Source organism: Manis javanica, chromosome 3 (assembly GCF_040802235.1).
Source record: "Manis javanica isolate MJ-LG chromosome 3, MJ_LKY, whole genome shotgun sequence".
In the NCBI taxonomy this organism is placed as follows: domain Eukaryota; kingdom Metazoa; phylum Chordata; class Mammalia; order Pholidota; family Manidae; genus Manis; species Manis javanica.
The window spans coordinates 176,160,909-176,178,789 of record NC_133158.1 but is presented as its reverse complement, the minus strand read 5'-3'; positions in this window follow the sequence as shown (position 1 = coordinate 176,178,789).

Here is a 17,881-nt window from a genome sequence, read left to right as displayed (position 1 = left end):
CAGCACAGCACAGAGAAATACACACAGAACATACACCACAAATAACAAAGACCCGAAGCCGCAAACATCACGTATGCAACACTCACAACACAGAGGAAACACCACACACAGGAAACACACACACAAGCACACGAACACCACCACACGCACAAAACCAACAGATCACAGACATCACAGCAGAGAAACACACAATAACACGGCGCACAAAATGTAACCCAACATAGAATAAACACACAATCATGCAACAAACACCAGAAAACACGCCCTACGTGTAACAAAAGACAAACAACACACCGCACACACAACACAAACCCCAGCAAACGCAAAACAGGTCACAAAGAATGGCACACAGAACACACACCAGCATCACACACACAACGCACACATTAAAAGAAACACATCAAAACATTAGCACAAGGCACACAACAAAACAAATTGCGGAACAACACTTCACACAACACAAAGACACGTCACACACAAAAGAACCATCGCAACTCGTAACACACAGCAACCAGCATTAACAAGACAACACACACAGAAAGCCGCAACTACTACCTGCCACACACAAACCACACAAAGAAGCACCCACAGACAGACACACAAAGACACATAGAACACACACGACCACTTACAACGCTCATGTCACCGCAAAAGAAAGAATACACAGCACACACATCACAGTGGCATAAAAGCACACAATTCATGGCAAGACCACAGTTCACCAAGTACGCACAGCACACACAATGCGGTGCAGGACGCAAGCAAAACCACACGAAGACAGCACATCTCGCATCACACACAGAGCTCAAACACAGACACACACAAACTCACACACACACACACACACAGACACAAACTCTCAAACACAGCCAAACACAAATCACACACAACACATACAGAACCATACATAAAACACATAAACCACAAAAAACACACAAAGCACACATTTCACACACGACACACCACAACGCATAGCACACATTTCACACACGACACACCACATGCACAATCACGCACAGACACCCCACGCACGTGTCCACACAGGACGGCACTACGCAGAGCACGCTCACGGAACACCCGTAAAGTAACAAAACGACAGTCACAGGACACACAGCAGACGCACACCGCAACGCGCATAAATGCTCACAAAACACACAAACCCCGTTTGAGAGAGTATGCACAGCACACACGATGAGACACACTAAACAAGCCCAACCACACACAGGACCGCACATCGCACATCATCACGCACATAACAACCACAAACAAACCGACTCAAACGCAACCACGCACAAATCACAGTCACTCACGCAAAACACAAGCAACACACATAACACCAAGGCAAAACACACACAACCGACAAAGAACACACATAGCACACATTTTATGCATTCCACGCAACACACACAACCATGCAGACACACCACACATAACCTCACAACGGAGAGCACAACGCAGAACACACACGCAACACAGAAACGCACAACACAGCAGTCCCAAGACTCACACCACATACCTCAAGGCCCAAAACTGCTCACAAAACACATGAAAAACTTTGCACAGGTACATACGGCACACACCATGAGACACACTAAACAAGCACAAGTGCGCAGTCGACATGTCTCACCTCATGCACGTAACTCAAACAGCCGAACACACACACTCACACACACACACAACCTCTCTACCACCACCGCACACAAATCACAGTCACACACACAAAACACCCACAGCACATACGAGACCACACACAACTGCCAGGAACACACACAACATCCATACAACCAACTACACATAACACGCACAACCACAAACATACAAAATAGAGCACACTCAGGCCCACACACTGTCAGGACAACACACTACACACAACACACACACAATAAGCGCACACACACAGCACACACACCACACAATGCTCAAAATACCCAGACCACACAACACCTTCCCCATACGTAACACACAGGAATGCATGTAGACTGCAATCACACAATCCAGAACACAGTACATAACACAACACACAACACAGAGAAAGACACATCCCACACCGAACATGACAAAGGTGGCCACGCACCAGACACAGAACACAACCACCAACAGGATTCTCATCAAAAAGGCAAAAATATGCAAAACACCAGGATCCACTCAATGCACACAACACACGACTCAAAAGCACACATACCACACATAGCACGCCCCAGATAAAAACACAGAGAACAATGCAGCCAACAAGCAGCACAGAACCCATACCACGCACATTACATACACAGCACACACAACACGCAGAAAACAAACCAGACGCACAGATCACAGGCAACACAACGCGAAACGCACAAGAACACGCAGCACACAACATAGCACATCAGAGAAGCACACACAAACACCACAAATCACTACCATATACCAACAACGCAAGCAGCACCCCACACACACAACAAACCCAACAAACACAACACAGATCAAACACGCACAACACACCGAAGATAAACCCATAACACCCCACCCACACAGCAACACATAAAGCAGACACAAAATGACACACAGCACACCGTGCACAAGAATATACAACACAACAGACAGCACAAAGGACACACAAGACAAACAGTACGACACACACAGAACACACAAAACAGACGGCCACGCACAACACACACGGAAAGCGCCAGCACAACACATACAAGCACACACACACAAAATACCCACAAAATGCAAACCCAGAGTACACGTAAAACCTCTCTACGCACAAAGAGCACATCACACTAAACAACACACTGCAAGCACAAGGGTCACAGAACTGCACACAATGCACTTGAACCACAGTTCTCAGAGTACACACAGCACACACATTGAGGCACACTGACCAAGGACGACCACACACAGTACACACATCTCACATTACGCTCATTGCTCAAACGGCCAAACACACGCGCACAGCCTCTCAAAGAGGACCACACACTGATCAGTCACACGTGCAAAACACACAACACATACAAAAAACCACATGCAACACACACACACAAACTAAAACACAAAAACAACACCGAATTTACGCAAAACGCATTTCACACACTGCACGCATCACACAAAACACGGAAAGTGTAGAGCACACAGAGCCTCAACGACCGCACAATGCGAAACACAAAACACATACACAAAGCGTATCAGACAGAACACGCAAAACTCACAGGACACACAACATACACAATACGAACAGAGAAGCACCCGCACAACACACACACAACCGAGATCACACTACAATGCACAACACACAGCACATGTGCGGTCACATCGCACACTAAATGTTCATGAAGCAGAAAGCCATTCACAGAACACGCAAGATACTGAACCACAAACACGACACGCTACATTGAAGACAGAAAGCATGCAACACCCAAAGACACAGTGCACCAACGGACAACCCACAGCCACCCACAACCACACCAATCGCACAGCACAGCACAGAGAAATACACACAGAACATACACCACAAATAACAAAGACCCGAAGCCGCAAACATCACGTATGCAACACTCACAACACAGAGGAAACACCACACACAGGAAACACACACACAAGCACACGAACACCACCACACGCACAAAACCAACAGATCACAGACATCACAGCAGAGAAACACACAATAACACGGCGCACAAAATGTAACCCAACATAGAATAAACACACAATCATGCAACAAACACCAGAAAACACGCCCTACGTGTAACAAAAGACAAACAACACACCGCACACACAACACAAACCCCAGCAAACGCAAAACAGGTCACAAAGAATGGCACACAGAACACACACCAGCATCACACACACAACGCACACATTAAAAGAAACACATCAAAACATTAGCACAAGGCACACAACAAAACAAATTGCGGAACAACACTTCACACAACACAAAGACACGTCACACACAAAAGAACCATCGCAACTCGTAACACACAGCAACCAGCATTAACAAGACAACACACACAGAAAGCCGCAACTACTACCTGCCACACACAAACCACACAAAGAAGCACCCACAGACAGACACACAAAGACACATAGAACACACACGACCACTTACAACGCTCATGTCACCGCAAATGAAAGAATACACAGCACACACATCACAGTGGCATAAAAGCACACAATTCATGGCAAGACCACAGTTCACCAAGTACGCACAGCACACACAATGCGGTGCAGGACGCAAGCAAAACCACACGAAGACAGCACATCTCGCATCACACACAGAGCTCAAACACAGACACACACAAACTCACACACACACACACACACAGACACGAACTCTCAAACACAGCCAAACACAAATCACACACAACACATACAGAACCATACATAAAACACATAAACCACAAAAAACACACAAAGCACACATTTCACACACGACACACCACAACGCATAGCACACATTTCACACACGACACACCACATGCACAATCACGCACAGACACCCCACGCATGTGTCCACACAGGACGGCACTACGCAGAGCACGCTCACGGAACACCCGTAAAGTAACAAAACGACAGTCACAGGACACACAGCAGACGCACACCGCAACGCGCATAAATGCTCACAAAACACACAAACCCCGTTTGAGAGAGTATGCACAGCACACACGATGAGACACACTAAACAAGCCCAACCACACACAGGACCGCACATCGCACATCATCACGCACATAACAACCACAAACAAACCGACTCAAACGCAACCACGCACAAATCACAGTCACTCACGCAAAACACAAGCAACACACATAACACCAAGGCAAAAACACACACAACCGACAAAGAACACACATAGCACACATTTTATGCATTCCACGCAACACACACAACCATGCAGACACACCACACATAACCTCACAACGGAGAGCACAACGCAGAACACACACGCAACACAGAAACGCACAACACAGCAGTCCCAAGACTCACACCACATACCTCAAGGCCCAAAACTGCTCACAAAACACATGAAAAACTTTGCACAGGTACATACGGCACACACCATGAGACACACTAAACAAGCACAAGTGCGCAGTCGACATGTGTCACCTCATGCACGTAACTCAAACAGCAGAACACACACACTCACACACACACACAAGCTCTCTACCACCCACCGCACACAAATCACAGTCACACACACAAAACACCCACAGCACATACGAGACCACACACAACTGCCAGGAACACACACAACATCCATACAACCAACTACACATAACACCCACAACCACAAACAAACAAAATAGAGCACACTCAGGCCCACACACTGTCAGGACAACACACTACACACAACACACACACAATAAGCGCACACACACAGCACACACACCACACAATGCTCAAAATACCCAGACCACACAACACCTTCCCCATACGTAACACACAGGAATGCATGTAGACTGCAATCACACAATCCAGAACACAGTACATAACACAACACACAACACAGAGAAAGACACATCCCACACCGAACATGACAAAGGTGGCCACGCACCTGACACAGAACACAACCACCAACAGGATTCTCATCGAAAAGGCAAAAATATGCAAAACACCAGGATCCACTCAATGCACACAACACACGACTCAAAACCACACATACCACACATAGCACGCCCCAGATAAAAACACAGAGAACAATGCAGCCAACAAGCAGCACAGAACCCATACCACGCACATTACATACACAGCACACACAACACGCAGAAAACAAACAAGACGCACAGATCACAGGCAACACAACGCGAAACGCACAAGAACACGCAGCACACAACATAGCACATCAGAGAAGAAAACACAAACACCACAAATCACTACCATATACCAACAACGCAAGCAGCACCCCACACACACAACAAACCCAACAAACACAACACAGATCAAACACGCACAACACACCGAAGATAAACCCATAACACCCCACCCACACAGCAACACATAAAGCAGACACAAAATGACACACAGCACACCGTGCACAAGAATATACAACACAACAGACAGCACAAAGGACACACAAGACAAACAGTACGACACACACAGAACACACAAAACAGACGGCCACGCACAACACACACGGAAAGCGCCAGCACAACACATACAAGCACACACACACAAAATACCCACAAAATGCAAACCCAGAGTACACGTAAAACCTCTCTACGCACAAAGAGCACATCACACTAAACAACACACTGCAAGCACAAGGGTCACAGAACTGCACACAATGCACTTGAACCACAGTTCTCAGAGTACACACAGCACACACATTGAGGCACACTGACCAAGGACGACCACACACAGTACACACATCTCACATTACGCTCATTGCTCAAACGGCCAAACACACGCGCACAGCCTCTCAAAGAGGACCACACACTGATCAGTCACACGTGCAAAACACACAACACATACAAAAAACCACATGCAACACACACACACAAACTAAAACACAAAAACAACACCGAATTTACGCAAAACGCATTTCACACACTGCACGCATCACACAAAACACGGAAAGTGTAGAGCACACAGAGCCTCAACGACCGCACAATGCGAAACACAAAACACATACACAAAGCGTATCAGACAGAACACGCAAAACTCACAGGACACACAACATACACAATACGAACAGAGAAGCACCCGCACAACACACACACAACCGAGATCACACTACAATGCACAACACACAGCACATGTGCGGTCACATCGCACACTAAATGTTCATGAAGCAGAAAGCCATTCACAGAACACGCAAGATACTGAACCACAAACACGACACGCTACATTGAAGACAGAAAGCATGCAACACCCAAAGACACAGTGCACCAACGGACAACCCACAGCCACCCACAACCACACCAATCGCACAGCACAGCACAGAGAAATACACACAGAACATACACCACAAATAACAAAGACCCGAAGCCGCAAACATCACGTATGCAACACTCACAACACAGAGGAAACACCACACACAGGAAACACACACACAAGCACACGAACACCACCACACGCACAAAACCAACAGATCACAGACATCACAGCAGAGAAACACACAATAACACGGCGCACAAAATGTAACCCAACATAGAATAAACACACAATCATGCAACAAACACCAGAAAACACGCCCTACGTGTAACAAAAGACAAACAACACACCGCACACACAACACAAACCCCAGCAAACGCAAAACAGGTCACAAAGAATGGCACACAGAACACACACCAGCATCACACACACAACGCACACATTAAAAGAAACACATCAAAACATTAGCACAAGGCACACAACAAAACAAATTGCGGAACAACACTTCACACAACACAAAGACACGTCACACACAAAAGAACCATCGCAACTCGTAACACACAGCAACCAGCATTAACAAGACAACACACACAGAAAGCCGCAACTACTACCTGCCACACACAAACCACACAAAGAAGCACCCACAGACAGACACACAAAGACACATAGAACACACACGACCACTTACAACGCTCATGTCACCGCAAATGAAAGAATACACAGCACACACATCACAGTGGCATAAAAGCACACAATTCATGGCAAGACCACAGTTCACCAAGTACGCACAGCACACACAATGCGGTGCAGGACGCAAGCAAAACCACACGAAGACAGCACATCTCGCATCACACACAGAGCTCAAACACAGACACACACAAACTCACACACACACACACACACAGACACGAACTCTCAAACACAGCCAAACACAAATCACACACAACACATACAGAACCATACATAAAACACATAAACCACAAAAAACACACAAAGCACACATTTCACACACGACACACCACAACGCATAGCACACATTTCACACACGACACACCACATGCACAATCACGCACAGACACCCCACGCATGTGTCCACACAGGACGGCACTACGCAGAGCACGCTCACGGAACACCCGTAAAGTAACAAAACGACAGTCACAGGACACACAGCAGACGCACACCGCAACGCGCATAAATGCTCACAAAACACACAAACCCCGTTTGAGAGAGTATGCACAGCACACACGATGAGACACACTAAACAAGCCCAACCACACACAGGACCGCACATCGCACATCATCACGCACATAACAACCACAAACAAACCGACTCAAACGCAACCACGCACAAATCACAGTCACTCACGCAAAACACAAGCAACACACATAACACCAAGGCAAAACACACACAACCGACAAAGAACACACATAGCACACATTTTATGCATTCCATGCAACACACACAACCATGCAGACACACCACACATAACCTCACAACGGAGAGCACAACGCAGAACACACACGCAACACAGAAACGCACAACACAGCAGTCCCAAGACTCACACCACATACCTCAAGGCCCAAAACTGCTCACAAAACACATGAAAAACTTTGCACAGGTACATACGGCACACACCATGAGACACACTAAACAAGCACAAGTGCGCAGTCGACATGTCTCACCTCATGCACGTAACTCAAACAGCCGAACACACACACTCACACACACACACAACCTCTCTACCACCACCGCACAACAAATCAACAGTCACACACACAAAACACTCACAGCACATACGAAACACACACAACTGCCAGGAACACACACAACATCCATACAACCAACTACACATACAACGCACAACCACAAACATACAAGATAGAGCACACTCAGGCCCACACACTGTCAGGACAACACACTACACACAACAAACACACAATAAGCACACACACACATCACACACACCACACAATGCTCAAATCACACACAATGCTCAAAATACCCAGACACACAACACCTTCCCCATACGTAACACACAGGAATGCATGTAGACTGCAATCACACAACCCAGAGCACAGTACATAACACAACACACAACACAGAGAAAGACACAATCCCACACCGAACATGACAAAGGTGGCCACGCACCAGACACAGAACACAACCACCAACAGGAAACTCATCGAAAAGGCAAAAATATGCAAAACAACCGGATCCACTCAATGCACACAACACACGACTCAAAACCACACATACCACACAAGCACGCCCCTGATAACAACACAGAGAACAATGCAGCCAACAAGCAGCACAGAACCCATACCACGCACATTACATACACAGCACACACAACACGCAGAAAACAAACAAGACGCACAGATCACAGGCAACACAACGCGAAACGCACAAGAACACGCAGCACACAACATAGCACATCAGAGAAGCACACACAAACACCACAAATCACTACCATATACCAACAACGCAAGCAGCACTCCCCACACACAACAAACCCAACAAACACAACACAGATCAAACACGCACAACACACCGAAGAAAAACACATAACACCCCACCCACACAGCAACACATAAAGCAGAGACAAAATGACACACAGCACACCGTGCACAAGAATATACAACACAACAGACAGCACAAAGGACACACAAGACAAACAGTACGACACACACAGAACACACAAAACAGACGGCCACGCACAACACACACGGAAAGCGCCAGCACAACACATACAAGCACACACACACAAAATACCCACAACATGCAAACCCAGAGTACACGTAAAACCTCTCTACGCACAAAGAGCACATCACACTAAACAACACACTGCAAGCACAAGGGTCACAGAACTGCACACAATGCACTTGAACCACAGTTCTCAGAGTACACACAGCACACACATTGAGGCACACTGACCAAGGACGACCACACACAGTACACACATCTCACATTACGCTCATTGCTCAAACGGCCAAACACACGCGCACAGCCTCTCAAAGAGGACCACACACTGATCAGTCACACGTGCAAAACACACAACACATACAAAAAACCACATGCAACACACACACAAACTAAAACACAAAAACAACACCGAATTTACGCAAAACGCATTTCACACACTGCACGCATCACACAAAACACGGAAAGTGTAGAGCACACAGAGCCTCAACGACCGCACAATGCGAAACACAAAACACATACACAAAGCGTATCAGACAGAACACGCAAAACTCACAGGACACACAACATACACAATACGAACAGAGAAGCACCCGCACAACACACACACAACCGAGATCACACTACAATGCACAACACACAGCACATGTGCGGTCACATCGCACACTAAATGTTCATGAAGCAGAAAGCCATTCACAGAACACACAACATACTGAACCACAAACACGACACGCTACATTGAAGACAGAAAGCATGCAACACCCAAAGACACAGTGCACCAACGGACAAGCCACAGCCACCCACAACCACACCAATCGCACAGCACAGCACAGAGAAATACACACAGAACATACACCACAAATAACAAAGACCCGAAGCCGCAAACATCACGTATGCAACACTCACAACACAGAGGAAACACCACACACAGGAAACACACACACAAGCACACGAACACCACCACACGCACAAAACCAACAGATCACAGACATCACAGCAGAGAAACACACAATAACACGGCGCACAAAATGTAACCCAACATAGAATAAACACACAATCATGCAACAAACACCAGAAAACACGCCCTACGTGTAACAAAAGACAAACAACACACCGCACACACAACACAAACCCCAGCAAACGCAAAACAGGTCACAAAGAATGGCACACAGAACACACACCAGCATCACACACACAACGCACACATTAAAAGAAACACATCAAAACATTAGCACAAGGCACACCACAAAACAAATTGCGGAACAACACTTCACACAACACAAAGACACGTCACACACAAAAGAACCATCGCAACTCGTAACACACAGCAACCAGCATTAACAAGACAACACACACAGAAAGCCGCAACTACTACCTGCCACACACAAACCACACAAAGAAGCACCCACAGACAGACACACAAAGACACATAGAACACACACGACCACTTACAACGCACATGGCACCGCAAATGAAAGAATACACAGCACACACATCACAGTGGCATAAAAGCACACAATTCATGGCAAGACCACAGTTCACCAAGTACGCACAGCACACACAATGCGGTGCAGGACGCAAGCAAAACCACACGAAGACAGCACATCTCGCATCACACACAGAGCTCAAACACAGACACACACAAACTCACACACACACACACACAGACACGAACTCTCAAACACAGCCAAACACAAATCACACACCCACATACAGAACCATACAAAAAACACATAAACAACAAAAAACACACAAAGCACACATTTCACACACGACACACCAAAACGCATAGCACACATTTCACACACGACACACCACATGCACAATCACGCACAGACACCCCACGCACGTGTCCACACAGGACAGCACTATGCAGAGCACGCTCACGGAACACCCGTAAAGTAACAAAACGACAGTCACGGGACACACAGCACACGCACACCGCAACGCACATAATTGCTCACAAAACACACAAACCCCGTTTGAGAGAGTATGCACAGCACACACGATGAGACACACTAAACAAGCCCAACCACACACAGGACCGCACATCTCACATTATCACGCACATAACAAACACACACAAACCCACTCAAACGCAACCACGCACAAATCACAGTCACTCACGCAAAACACACGCTACACACATAACACCAAGGCAAAACACACAGAACCGACAAAGAACTCACATACCACACACTTTATGCATTCCACGCAACACACACAACCATGCAGACACACCACACATATCCTCACAAAGGAGAGCACAACGCAGAACACACACGCAACACAGAAACGCACAACACAGCAGTCCCAAGACTCACAACACATACCTCAGTGCCCAAAACTGCTCACAAAACACATGAAAAACTTTGGACAGGCACATACGGCAGACACCATGAGACACACTAAACAAGCACAAGTGCACAGTCGACATGTCTCACCTCATGCACGTAACTCAAACAGCCAACTCACACACACACACAACCTCTCTACCACCACCGCACACAAATCACAGTCACACACACAAAACACTCACAGCACATACGAAACCACACACAACTGCCAGGAACACACACAACATCCATACAACCAACTACACATAACACGCACAACCACAAACATACAAGATAGAGCACACTCAGGCCCACACACTGTCAGGACAACACACTACACACAACAAACACACAATAAGCACACACACACATCACACACACCACACAATGCTCAAATCACACACAATGCTCAAAATACCCAGACCACACAACACCTTCCCCATACGTAACACACAGGAATGCATGTAGACTGCAATCACACAACCCAGAGCACAGTACATAACACAACACACAACACAGAGAAAGACACATCCCACACCGAACATGACAAAGGTGGCCACGCACCAGACACAGAACACAACCACCAACAGGAAACTCATCGAAAAGGCAAAAATATGCAAAACAACCGGATCCACTCAATGCACACAACACACGACTCAAAACCACACATACCACACATAGCACGCCCCAGATAAAAACACAGAGAACAATGCAGCCAACAAGCAGCACAGAACCCATACCACGCACATTACATACACAGCACACACAACACGCAGAAAACAAACAAGACGCACAGATCACAGGCAACACAACGCGAAACGCACAAGAACACGCAGCACACAACATAGCACATCAGAGAAGCACACACAAACACCACAAATCACTACCATATACCAACAATGCAAGCAGCACTCCCCACACACAACAAACCCAACAAACACAACACAGATCAAACACGCACAACACACCGAAGAAAAACACATAACACCCCACCCACACAGCAACACATAAAGCAGAGACAAAATGACACACAGCACACCGTGCACAAGAATATACAACACAACAGACAGCACAAAGGACACACAAGACAAACAGTACGACACACACAGAACACACAAAACAGACGGCCACGCACAACACACACGGAAAGCGCCAGCACAACACATACAAGCACACACACACAAAATACCCACAACATGCAAACCCAGAGTACACGTAAAACCTCTCTACGCACAAAGAGCACATCACACTAAACAACACACTGCAAGCACAAGGGTCACAGAACTGCACACAATGCACTTGAACCACAGTTCTCAGAGTACACACAGCACACACATTGAGGCACACTGACCAAGGACGACCACACACAGTACACACATCTCACATTACGCTCATTGCTCAAACGGCCAAACACACGCGCACAGCCTCTCAAAGAGGACCACACACTGATCAGTCACACGTGCAAAACACACAACACATACAAAAAACCACATGCAACACACACACAAACTAAAACACAAAAACAACACCGAATTTACGCAAAACGCATTTCACACACTGCACGCATCACACAAAACACGGAAAGTGTAGAGCACACAGAGCCTCAACGACCGCACAATGCGAAACACAAAACACATACACAAAGCGTATCAGACAGAACACGCAAAACTCACAGGACACACAACATACACAATACGAACAGAGAAGCACCCGCACAACACACACACAACCGAGATCACACTACAATGCACAACACACAGCACATGTGCGGTCACATCGCACACTAAATGTTCATGAAGCAGAAAGCCATTCACAGAACACACAACATACTGAACCACAAACACGACACGCTACATTGAAGACAGAAAGCATGCAACACCCAAAGACACAGTGCACCAACGGACAACCCACAGCCACCCACAACCACACCAATCGCACAGCACAGCACAGAGAAATACACACAGAACATACACCACAAATAACAAAGACCCGAAGCCGCAAACATCACGTATGCAACACTCACAACACAGAGGAAACACCACACACAGGAAACACACACACAAGCACACGAACACCACCACACGCACAAAACCAACAGATCACAGACATCACAGCAGAGAAACACACAATAACACGGCGCACAAAATGTAACCCAACATAGAATAAACACACAATCATGCAACAAACACCAGAAAACACGCCCTACGTGTAACAAAAGACAAACAACACACCGCACACACAACACAAACCCCAGCAAACGCAAAACAGGTCACAAAGAATGGCACACAGAACACACACCAGCATCACACACACAACGCACACATTAAAAGAAACACATCAAAACATTAGCACAAGGCACACAACAAAACAAATTGCGGAACAACACTTCACACAACACAAAGACACGTCACACACAAAAGAACCATCGCAACTCGTAACACACAGCAACCAGCATTAACAAGACAACACACACAGAAAGCCGCAACTACTACCTGCCACACACAAACCACACAAAGAAGCACCCACAGACAGACACACAAAGACACATAGAACACACACGACCACTTACAACGCACATGTCACCGCAAATGAAAGAATACACAGCACACACATCACAGTGGCATAAAAGCACACAATTCATGGCAAGACCACAGTTCACCAAGTACGCACAGCACACACAATGCGGTGCAGGACGCAAGCAAAACCACACGAAGACAGCACATCTCGCATCACACACAGAGCTCAAACACAGACACACACAAACTCACACACACACACACACACAGACACGAACTCTCAAACACAGCCAAACACAAATCACACACAACACATACAGAACCATACATAAAACACATAAACCACAAAAAACACACAAAGCACACATTTCACACACGACACACCACAACGCATAGCACACATTTCACACACGACACACCACATGCACAATCACGCACAGACACCCCACGCACGTGTCCACACAGGACGGCACTACGCAGAGCACGCTCACGGAACACCCGTAAAGTAACAAAACGACAGTCACAGGACACACAGCAGACGCACACCGCAACGCGCATAAATGCTCACAAAACACACAAACCCCGTTTGAGAGAGTATGCACAGCACACACGATGAGACACACTAAACAAGCCCAACCACACACAGGACCGCACATCGCACATCATCACGCACATAACAACCACAAACAAACCGACTCAAACGCAACCACGCACAAATCACAGTCACTCACGCAAAACACAAGCAACACACATAACACCAAGGCAAAACACACACAACCGACAAAGAACACACATAGCACACATTTTATGCATTCCACGCAACACACACAACCATGCAGACACACCACACATAACCTCACAACGGAGAGCACAACGCAGAACACACACGCAACACAGAAACGCACAACACAGCAGTCCCAAGACTCACACCACATACCTCAAGGCCCAAAACTGCTCACAAAACACATGAAAAACTTTGCACAGGTACATACGGCACACACCATGAGACACACTAAACAAGCACAAGTGCGCAGTCGACATGTCTCACCTCATGCACGTAACTCAAACAGCCGAACACACACACTCACACACACACACAACCTCTCTACCACCACCGCACACAAATCACAGTCACACACACAAAACACCCACAGCACATACGAAACCACACACAACTGCCAGGAACACACACGACATCCATACAACCAACTACACATAACACGCACAACCACAAACATACAAGATAGAGCACACTCAGGCCCACACACTGTCAGGACAACACACTACACACAACACACACACAATAAGCGCACACACACAGCACACACACCACACAATGCTCAAATCACACACAATGCTCAAAATACCCAGACCACACAACACCTTCCCCATACGTAACACACAGGAATGCATGTAGACTGCAATCACACAATCCAGAACACAGTACATAACACAACACACAACACAGAGAAAGACACATCCCACACCGAACATGACAAAGGTGGCCACGCACCTGACACAGAACACAACCACCAACAGGATTCTCATCGAAAAGGCAAAAATATGCAAAACACCAGGATCCACTCAATGCACACAACACACGACTCAAAACCACACATACCGCACATAGCACGCCCCAGATAAAAACACAGAGAACAATGCAGCCAACAAGCAGCACAGAACCCATACCACGCACATTACATACACAGCACACACAACACGCAGAAAACAAACAAGACGCACAGATCACAGGCAACACAACGCGAAACGCACAAGAACACGCAGCACACAACATAGCACATCAGAGAAGCACACACAAACACCACAAATCACTACCATATACCAACAACGCAAGCAGCACCCCCCACACACAACAAACCCAACAAACACAACACAGATCAAACACGCACAACTCACCGAAGAAAAACCCATAACACCACACCCACACAGCAACACATAAAGCAGAGACAAAATGACACACAGCACACCGTGCACAAGAATATACAACACAACAGACAGCACAAAGGACACACAAGACAAACAGTACGACACACACAGAACACACAAAACAGACGGCCACGCACAACACACACGGAAAGCGCCAGCACAACACATACAAGCACACACACACAAAATACCCACAACATGCAAACCCAGAGTACACGTAAAACCTCTCTACGCACAAAGAGCACATCACACTAAACAACACACTGCAAGCACAAGGGTCACAGAACTGCACACAATGCACTTGAACCACAGTTCTCAGAGTACACACAGCACACACATTGAGGCACACTGACCAAGGACGACCACACACAGTACACACATCTCACATTACGCTCATTGCTCAAACGGCCAAACACACGCGCACAGCCTCTCAAAGAGGACCACACACTGATCAGTCACACGTGCAAAACACACAACACATACAAAAAACCACATGCAACACACACACAAACTAAAACACAAAAACAACACCGAATTTACGCAAAACGCATTTCACACACTGCACGCATCACACAAAACACGGAAAGTGTAGAGCACACAGAGCCTCAACGACCGCACAATGCGAAACACAAAACACATACACAAAGCGTATCAGACAGAACACGCAAAACTCACAGGACACACAACATACACAATACGAACAGAGAAGCACCCGCACAACACACACACAACCGAGATCACACTACAATGCACAACACACAGCACATGTGCGGTCACATCGCACACTAAATGTTCATGAAGCAGAAAGCCATTCACAGAACACACAACATACTGAACCACAAACACGACACGCTACATTGAAGACAGAAAGCATGCAACACCCAAAGACACAGTGCACCAACGGACAACCCACAGCCACCCACAACCACACCAATCGCACAGCACAGCACAGAGAAATACACACAGAACATACACCACAAATAACAAAGACCCGAAGCCGCAAACATCACGTATGCAACACTCACAACACAGAGGAAACACCACACACAGGAAACACACACACAAGCACACGAACACCACCACACGCACAAAACCAACAGATCACAGACATCACAGCAGAGAAACACACAATAACACGGCGCACAAAATGTAACCCAACATAGAATAAACACACAATCATGCAACGAACACCAGAAAACACGCCCTACGTGTAACAAAAGACAAACAACACACCGCACACACAACACAAACCCCAGCAAACGCAAAACAGGTCACAAAGAATGGCACACAGAACACACACCAGCATCACACACACAACGCACACATTAAAAGAAACACATCAAAACATTAGCACAAGGCACACAACAAAACAAATTGCGGAACAACACTTCACACAACACAAAGACACGTCACACACAAAAGAACCATCGCAACTCGTAACACACAGCAACCAGCATTAACAAGACAACACACACAGAAAGCCGCAACTACTACCTGCCACACACAAACCACACAAAGAAGCACCCACAGACAGACA